At 37.4% G+C, this 9,569-nt stretch overlaps 1 long non-coding RNA gene across 2 annotated transcripts; it reads right to left on the bottom strand.

The window, feature by feature from the left end:
• Nucleotides 1-1,444: 1,444 nt before the first annotated feature.
• On the bottom strand, nt 1,445-2,891 carry LOC130242462 (uncharacterized). 2 transcript variants are annotated; one of them, XR_008839020.1, is made up of 2 exons: nt 2,384-2,891; nt 1,445-2,307 (listed from the first exon to the last, which is right to left on the bottom strand). It is a non-coding gene; the product is annotated as an uncharacterized LOC130242462 (long non-coding RNA). The 2 variants fall into 2 exon arrangements; XR_008839065.1 differs by having other exon boundaries at nt 1,445-1,744.
• Between the last annotated feature and the right edge of the window lie 6,678 nt (nt 2,892-9,569).

Here is a 9,569-nt window from a genome sequence, read left to right as displayed (position 1 = left end):
AGACCTCTGTGCTTTCTGAGCTGGTGGATGAGCAAGGCAGAGGCAAGAAATTGGAAAAGCAGCCTTGTTGACATTGTGTTGACCAGTGTGTGAGCTCACCTTGATTCCAAGAAATGGTTTGGTCATGGTTGGTAAGCCATGGGTGACCCAAGATTACATATTTATATGATGGGAAACATGCTGGTGTCCTTATGGAAGAGTCCAATGCGAAGTGATATGGTTTGAGTGATGGCTGTAATCCAAAAGCCAATGGTGCTATTGTCAATTGTGGTTATGTTCATGACTAGGATACAGGGGGATGTTGGGATTTTTAATTTGTTGGTTAGCTCCTGGCTAATAACATTGACTGCTGACCAAAAATCTACTAATGCTGAAACACCTTGAGAGGCAGTATTAAAACTGAATGGTACTGACAATGTATTTGGTTCTGGAAGACCTTTTGACTATAGCATAATTGCATAATCGTGGTGAATGCCCCTTTTTTATTTAACAGTTCAGAAATATCCTGTCCCCCTTCAGGTATGTTAGCATTACTTTCCCAAACAGCTAATGCCCAATCTAGGGCTCGCCTAGATAACAGTGGCATTAGCACAGCCCACTTCTGAGTATCTTGGGTATAAGTGTCAGGTTGTCTGGTAAAGAATATTTTACACTGGCGAACAAACCCACAACATTGCTTAGGCAATCCATGAAATTTGTAAGGCAAAAGCTAGTCTTACAAGAGAGCTTTGAGGAGTAGGAAGTGGACGATGTATTGAGTGAGATGATTGTTGGCATTTGTTAACTGAATCAGCTGTTCCTGATATTCCTTTAGTAGGTTGCTCTGATAAGCAAACACAACCTGCATCTGAGAAACTTCTGCTGAATTCATCCATGTTAGGTGAAGTATTTTATGATGATGGTGGTAGTGACGACATGGAAACTGAGTAGATCTAAGAGCGAGAAGTTTATTAGTTCTGAGCAAACAAATCCAAATCACAATGCTGAACTGCAGTCAGTGAAGCAGGCACATTTAAGATAAACAGTTAGTCCAATAAGGCAGTCAAGGCACAATCAGTAATCCAAAAGGCAGTAGTCAAAAAAACAGCCACAATTGTCAGAACAGAAAGGTAGGGATAGATGATGCAAAACGTCTGTGTCGAAGCATGATCCAAAACACCCAGGTCATGTGACTAAAATGATTAGAAACACCCAGATCATGTGACTATTCAAGCGATTCAAAGCATCGGATATTTCAGAATCTCCATTTGATGGACAGGATCATGTAGCCTAGTGGACCGTGCATGTGCACAGGGTAACTGCTGTGACGAGGGTATGGATACGAGTTAGAACTCTTTGAATCAAAATAACCGACTACGCCACCCTGGGAGTGACCCAGGGAAATAACTCTATTAGAAAAAGACACACAGGTTCGTTTCCCCTCAAAAAGGCACAGAGGCGTGAGTAATTACAAAAAGTACAAAAATATTTATTTTAATGAAAATGTAAGGTTGTACTCATTTGTTAAAAAGCACATCAAAAACTCCCCCTTCATAAAAGGAAAAATAAATAAACAAAAATCAAAAACACACAGGATTGAGGTTCCCACTGACTGGATACAAGCAGACTGACTTTACCCCAGCACACGCACACCACAGTGCACTCGAATTACACTATCAAGCACTCAGTGTCTCACAGCACACGGGAAAGAAGCACCACCACCAGTTGGAAGGACCAGTCATCCACCGAGGAGAAACCTCAATTCCTGAAATAAATCAAAATTAAAGTAAATAAACAGAAAATAACTAACATCAATAAAGGAGTCAATCAGGTTAACAAACCTACTCTATGATCTGGTTGAGACAGCTACAGCTGTGATTACAACATCTCATATACACACACACACTCTGAATCAAAACAATTGACTCTCAAAATAATAATAATAATAATAATAATAATAATAATAAGAAATCTAAATAACAAAAACCAAATAAATGCTCTGCATAACTAAACGAAAAACAATTTCACTAAACAAAAAGCAGAGCACCAAAAATGTTAACGCAAATCAATACATCCTAAACAAACAAATAAATGAAGGGGAGCACAAAGCAGCACACGGGTCAAAATGGGCAGTCCCCTTTAAACAGCTGTGTTGGTGGCGTCTGTACGATAGCCAATGACACCGGCGTTAGTATTAGCAGCGTGGAATAACAGCAGTAGCACACGCCCAGACGACCTCCAATAACCACGGCAATAGCGAGAAACAAGGGCTAATAAAGTGATTTAGACATTGAGAGAAAAGGGATCAAGAGAGAACAAGGGAGAATCCTAAAGAGAGGCACAAACAAAACTCATTAATATGGTCCTTTAAAATGATAACACTAATCATAAGTGCCTCACTTACCAATGGGTGCACAAAGCGGATGCTTTGAGCACTTGTTGGTCAGGTATACAAATACAGCGAGGTGCAGGACTTAGTATCTCTACTGCATGAAAAACGCAGGTTAAATACTGCCAAATCCCATTACTCAGCCAATTAAAAACTATCACATACCTGCAACAATGAACAGTCGTCCAGCCACTCCAGCCCAGAAAAATGCCACAGCCACAATGCACTATAACAATGCCAAAAGTAACTTAACGTTGGCCCATTCAAGCAAATGAAAAATTATCAGAACGAACACAATGCCTCTACCTGTAGCTGCGAAGACGGACACCCAAACAAAGTGCGTCAGAGTCGGACGTGACGCATCCCAAGGGACAACCAATCAGGCTTTAAAAAGGCGGTGCTACATGCCGATTGAGTGATGTCAATGTCAATCAGCTGCGCAGCACGAATGAAGTCAATGTCAATCAGCTGCGCAGCACCATCACATTTGGACTGACTCCAATATCAATATCAGCTGCACTACATCACACGTGCATGTGCACAGGGTAACTGTGCTGCAAATGTCCTGAGTTTGAATCCTGACTTGTACAATTGCTCAGAAATGACTTAACGTATTTTAATAATGTAATTTTTTTATGACCAAAACAAGACATATTTATTCACAAGGTGTTTATTGGGATGTCAGAGCAATGTTAAAACAATACATGTTAAAAGAACAGAGCTTATAAAAACTAATGTCTGTAGCTGCATCACCCTAGATTCGAACCCATTATCTCTGCATGCTAGTCAAGAACTCTCACCGCTTAACTAAATTACCTAAAATCTTAATTCTCTCTTCTTCAAGTTATGTAACAGTTTCTTTTCTGGAGCTGTTCTAGAGCAATACATCAAAATTACCACTAGGTGTCACTGTAGAGAGAGGTTTCAAAATGTTTTGAAGCTTCTACACATTGTCTTAAACTATTTCAGTGTTTCATGAAGCCTCGGTCTGCCCACCACTACAGCAATACAAACAATACAAAACAATGAAAGACCACTAAGGTAGCAGATACTGGTAATACTTCGCAGTGAGTGGCTGCATCCGAAATCGCCTACTACTTAGTAGTAGCTGCATTTGTATTTAAATGTACTACTCAGCCATTAGGAAAATACGTTCTATACAGTATTAATGTCAGTAGTATGAATGGAACTAAGACGTACTATATCTGCCATTTTGTCATTATCACATGACCAACCTGTGTCAGTTGCATCGCTTCACTCCCATTCATGAATTCTCTAGCGGTGCATCATGGGATAGTGCAGAGTTCATCCGATGCACACTTCAGAATCTCGCCGGAAGTAGTAAGTCATCCGGGTACATGCCACATACTCATTTTGAATTCTCTGAGGTGTTTTGTGGTATTTATTTGGTGTTTTCCAAAGAACTGCAGAAAAGACATACTTTATTTGTCAATAATGTGTAAATATCGTTAGTGGGACAAGGAAGTAAAAATGTTGGTGTCATATTGCCCCCTAGCGTTAATTTTGTCTTGAAATTCCAGTTAAAAATATGCTTAAATATATGTCTGAGGTTTCATAGAAATGTAGATTGAAGCATGTTTTTTTAATGTGCCTGTGTTGATAATATTGCAATGTATAGCAAAGGTTTAAACTTAAAAAAGAAGCTCAAAATAGCCTGATGCTATAAAAATACAATAAAAATACAATAAAAATATACAGTATTTATTAAAAGTGCTTGACTGATTGATTGATTCTAGGTCAACAGCAGCATCTCATAATGAAGCTCTAACCTTTTAACTGCTTCAGATCAAGCAATATATGTTGATCACTGTATTTGCTCAGTTCTTGGCTCCAGGGGTACGAATAAGGTGGGGTAAGTTGAGATGATACTTTCAGAACACCTGCCTCCCCTTTCTCTTCGTCTACCTCCCCACCCCTTTTTGCATTTGTCAGCACCTGATAACTCTCTTGATAAACCAATATTGAGTTGTAGCTACAGTATGACTCTCCCATCTTCCTAAATGTACCCACAAACAGACACACACATGCACATAACTTGCACAAATTACAAGGTAATGTTTTTAAACCCAGAACAGAAATAGAAATGAATCATGTTTGTAAGACACTTTATTTCTGTACAAACAGCTGCAGGGGGATGAGAAAAGAAGTTCGATCCCAAAATGTTCAATGGGCTTGTCACACAACTTCCACATTATTCTTATCATGGCTCAGGCATTTAGGGAAACAACATTCAGCACACCTACATACAAATATTTAGTCACGTGTAAGCAGATTTTTTTCTATATTTTATGATTGGCATTTGATTAAAACAATCATGTCTACAGCAATATTTGTCATATCAACCAATGTCAGACATTTTGCTATAAATATAAAGCTTTAAGGTCACACTTTAATTTGATGGTCTGTTTATTGAATTTAAATTACATTGCAACTAATTCTCATTAGATTATAAGTAGACTGTTTGGTTGGGTTACGGTTAGTGTAAGTTGACATGTAGTTGCAAAGTTTCTTACAGTCAGTTAAATGTCTGTTGAAGGAGCATATCAGCAGATAATAAGCAGACAGTCTTGTAATGCTCAAATGGACCATCAAAATAAAATGTTTTCAGCTATAAATATACTTTAGTCACCTACATGTGGATCATTTAGTCATCCAATGTGGATGATTCAGCTCCTAGATAATACATATTATTATAATAATAATATGTATACATGTTGCCACCAGCCAGCAAACACTCCATTTTACAATCCAGGGTTTTTTAATGCACATAAATATGTGTATGTATACCGTGTATGTTTGCTTTTATTCAGATTACAAAAATAACAAAAAAGCATCCATTTAAATAGCATAAATTAAATTATGCATGTCTTATGTTGTATGGGTGTGTTTTTGGCAGTAGTATGCATCAAAATGAAAATTTTATGCAAATGAATAAATGAATACATTTAATGACCATATTTCCTACTGTAAATATACCAAAACAAATTTTTGATTGTGAATGTGCATTGACAAACACTTTATTCAAACAGCTTTAATTTAAATTTTAATGATTTTCTCAATATTTTTGATATTTTTTTAAACCCCCAGAGCTCTATTTTAACGATCTAGGCGCAAAGTCTAAAACACAGGGCACTTTCGCTGTTTTAATCCACTTTTGCTATTTTAAGGACAGAAAAATACGCTCTGCACCACGGTACATGGTCTAACCGGTTTATGCTTATTCTCTTAATAAGTTATGGGGGTGTTTTCAGAATAAACCAATCAGAGTCTTATTTCCCATTCCCTTTAAGAGTCAGTTGCACCCTGGCGCATTGTTATTTACATGGCGGGCTTTGTAAGTGAAAAAACTGAATGCTTTACTAGTGAGAAAACAGTTAAACAGACCATCTGCAGCATGAGGATAAAGAATTAGCCACCTCCATTTGGCCTCCTAAATTTCACTTTCCCTTTCTCTCTTTCGTGGATAAGGAAACGGTGTTGTTCACTCCACTGAAGACATTCATCAGCCTACATATTTAAATTTGTTTGTTAAGCACAAAAATTTGTTTCAAAACTATTTCTAAATTCAGTTCTAATTTCCAGCAAATGAATAAATGAACAATAATAACAAAATGTGGTGAAAAAGTTATATCCAAGGATATGCAATTTATTGGGAGTTATATCCAAACACGTGCTATACCCCATATGGTGCAAAACCTGACAGGTGGATAAATCTAAGCTTGTTTTTAATAAAACAAATATAAATATGCATATAATAAATACTACTACTAATAATAATAACATTATACAAAGGCAAGTTGTCATGAATAAACTGAAAAGCCCATCGAGATGAAGAAGGCATGGAGGCATGGATTATAATTACTTAGAAATTAATAATTTTGCAATATTTTATTCCTTTAATTCTTTTTCATCCGTAAAGATATTTCTGTATTGCTGTACATCCTGCGTGTTTTAAGCAATGTGTAAGCGAGACGCACAACTGATATGCTCTGTGCTGAACTTTAGACCTACTTTCAGCTGGTCTATTGCACAGTCTATTTTAGTTCTTCAAAATAGCAACACGCCAACAATGCGCCTTAACACACCTCTTTTCTATACCGGTACACCTATGAGTCCACAAAGTGGAGCAAATTGATTTGCTATTTAAACAACATGGCGGAAAACTGGAAAATTAGAGTTGTGCTAGTCTGAAAATCGCAATTTAAACATGTTCAAATTATACATTAATAAAAAGCTTTTTATAAATTGTACAAATCCCTTTTTCTATTATTGACCCTTATCATTGCTTTTGTGTGTGTGTGTGTTTCAGGGTCACATTTACTAATAAGCTGTACATAAGCTAAAGTAAATGTACTGGATATGGTTATCCTGATTAAAATCTGAAATATAAACTGAAAAAGCACAGCAGTAAATCCACTTCTGAATGGAAGGAAAGAAAAACAAAATAAAATAAATTTTTGAGTGTCCTAGTCAAAGTCCTGACATATTGTGGGGGTTCACGTTTTAAAACCCTCAGATGTTGCTAAATTACAACTATTGATTACATATTTACACTATAATACCCTTACAAACCATCAAGTTTGAAGGATTAAGTTATCATTAACCAGTATGGGGTTCCTAATGTGTTTTAGGACATATTCCATTCGGTAAAAGTGATTTTAACATGCCTCTAATAGAAGGCAAAAATTTCCATTATAACCATTAAAACCATTAGAAAACTAATATAACTTGTTATTTATTGTTTTACTGTATTTTATTTTTCTCAGTAGTGGTATGTAAAAAATATAAACAATGGCTGTCTACAATAGCCCAAGGTCTTTCTGCTGATGTCACTGTGTGGTCTTAGTAAACCTGCTCAGTGACCCAAACAGCAGTCTCTGAGATTCCTTGTCCTCTGAAGGCCGGGACATTTAACTCCTCAATACACTTGAAGTCAGGTCGTATATGGCCAAGGCCAGCTACCTTCCTAAAGCTATTAACCTATCTGAAGTGGGTCTTGTCCGAGAAGCCTGCCAAAATAACATCTCTCTCTCTTTCTCTCTCTCTCTCTCTCTCTCTCTCTCTCTCATTCTCTCACCGCACGTCTCCATGTAGGCTGTTCCATTTGCTGTCAGTTAAGTGCTTAACTCCAATTGACCAGTGAGCATTCACTTCTGTCCTGAGAGGACAGGCTGGATTCCCCAGTGTAGAGCATTAGCATGATGCGCAATCCCTAAAGACGAGAGAATGCTGGAAGGATCTTCTTAGATACCACAGGGAAGAAAGGAAAGTTAATTTTCCACTGTCAAAGTCAGCACAGGAGAGTTTTGCAGCCTAAAACAGAGCCAGGCCGGACTTAAACAGCTATTGGCGAGAGTCCAATGCAGCATAGAGGACGTGAGGCTCTGACTGACGGAGGGATTATTGGGAAAGCAAGAGCAAAAGAAAGCTGATAGAAAGCCTGTACAACAAGTTCACAGAGAGGTTTATTTATGGTTTTCAAGACTAAACAGATTTAGTAGTTTCATAAGAACCGAAATAAATAAAAAGATATAAAGATACAACGGTTTTGACATTAGCATGTGTGTGCCCACTTTTATAGAGCTCAAAGCAAACCATTACAGTGTTAAAAGGGTCAATGGCAACCATTCATGGAGGGATAAAAACCTAAATGGGCATTAACCAAGCCAAGTTCTTAGCAACCAAATCTATTCATTTTGGTTTAATGTATTTCATAAACTATTTTCAAAAAACCGTTCAAGTCTAATGGTGTCCGAAAGAAATGCTGGTTGCATCAGGTTTTCCACAAGAAATTAATTTATAAATTTTTAATTTGTTTATTTTTTTCATCTTATTTTGTGTTTAAAAAATAAAAATGAAGAGATTTGAGAAGATTGGAATTTTTTAACACAAAATAAAAATGAAAAATAAAAGAAAATTAAACATAAGAAAACAAATCAATCAGTAATAAATAATAATAATAATAATAATAATAATAATAATAATAATAATAATAATAATAATTAGATTTACTGTTATCCGCCGTGCTGTTGTTACAGAAAAAAAAGCAACACTGTGTTGTTGTCATTTGCTTTGACTACTTTTACATCATATAGAAATATATGTAGTGAAGTTTCATAAACCAAATTTCGAGAGGAGCACGTGATATGATTGAGCACGTCTGGCCACTCATCTGTAATCAGTAATAATCCAATCAGAGCGATCCTAGTTTACTATAAATGGATCATTTTCTCCCTAATGTTTTATCTTCGTTTGGAAGAATGCTTCCCGCTACAAACGCTCCAGCATTTAACCTAGGCTTCAGCATTGTTTAAACCTTTCAACGTGGAAGAACAAACAAACAAACAAACAGCAACAACAACTCCAGCCAGAACCCCGCTCTCCCCAAAACTTCAGCCGCCGCTTCGCCAGCTATCAAGCCTGAATTACAGCAAGACGCCGGCCCACCAGCTCTTCCAACTTCTACTCCTACTGCCCCACTCAACGCAAGCCACACCTTCCATTAAACTCAAGATGCCGGTGATCCAAGCCATTTCTATGAAGCCTGACTCTCACTGATATCCTGAGGTCCACTTTCGGTAACGTACATGCTTTAAGCGGAAGCTTCGCTACATAACTACACTCTAACAAAGACTAAACATTTTATAAAAGTTTTGAAAGATGGGACCAGCGTGAATCAAATGATTTCAATAAAGAACTCACCTCTCAACCTCCCGCCTGTCCACAGATCCATAACTTTCTGACTGCAGAAGTAATTCGATTGCAACTGATCAAGCAATCTTTTCCACAAACATTAGTCCACAGTATACTCATATGTTGATAACCGTCCATGGAAGGATGCACTGTTTTCAGTCAAACCAGCTGCTGGAGCGCGTGCAGCAGAATAGTCTTTCAAGCACAAACACTATAGCGATTTTGCTTGACAAAATGGCCGCCGACCTTTTGCACTCTGACGGATACTCCAAGGAGCCAAAAGGAGAAATGTCACCATCCAATGAGCTTTCCAAACTTTAGATGACCCCGCCTTATCTCTTGACAGTTTCATGAATGGACTGAGTGCTAAGACTTTGTGAATGAATCCGGCCAGATACGCTCGAGATTTTTCAATCACGTTAAGATTCAGAACGTGATGATATTTATCTTGGACTTAGTAAAAGCCCATGACAAACAGTACATTCAC

Source organism: Danio aesculapii, chromosome 1 (assembly GCF_903798145.1).
Source record: "Danio aesculapii chromosome 1, fDanAes4.1, whole genome shotgun sequence".
NCBI classification, from domain to species: domain Eukaryota; kingdom Metazoa; phylum Chordata; class Actinopteri; order Cypriniformes; family Danionidae; genus Danio; species Danio aesculapii.
Note: the sequence above shows the minus strand (reverse complement) of the source record. Positions and strands in the feature narration are given on the sequence as shown.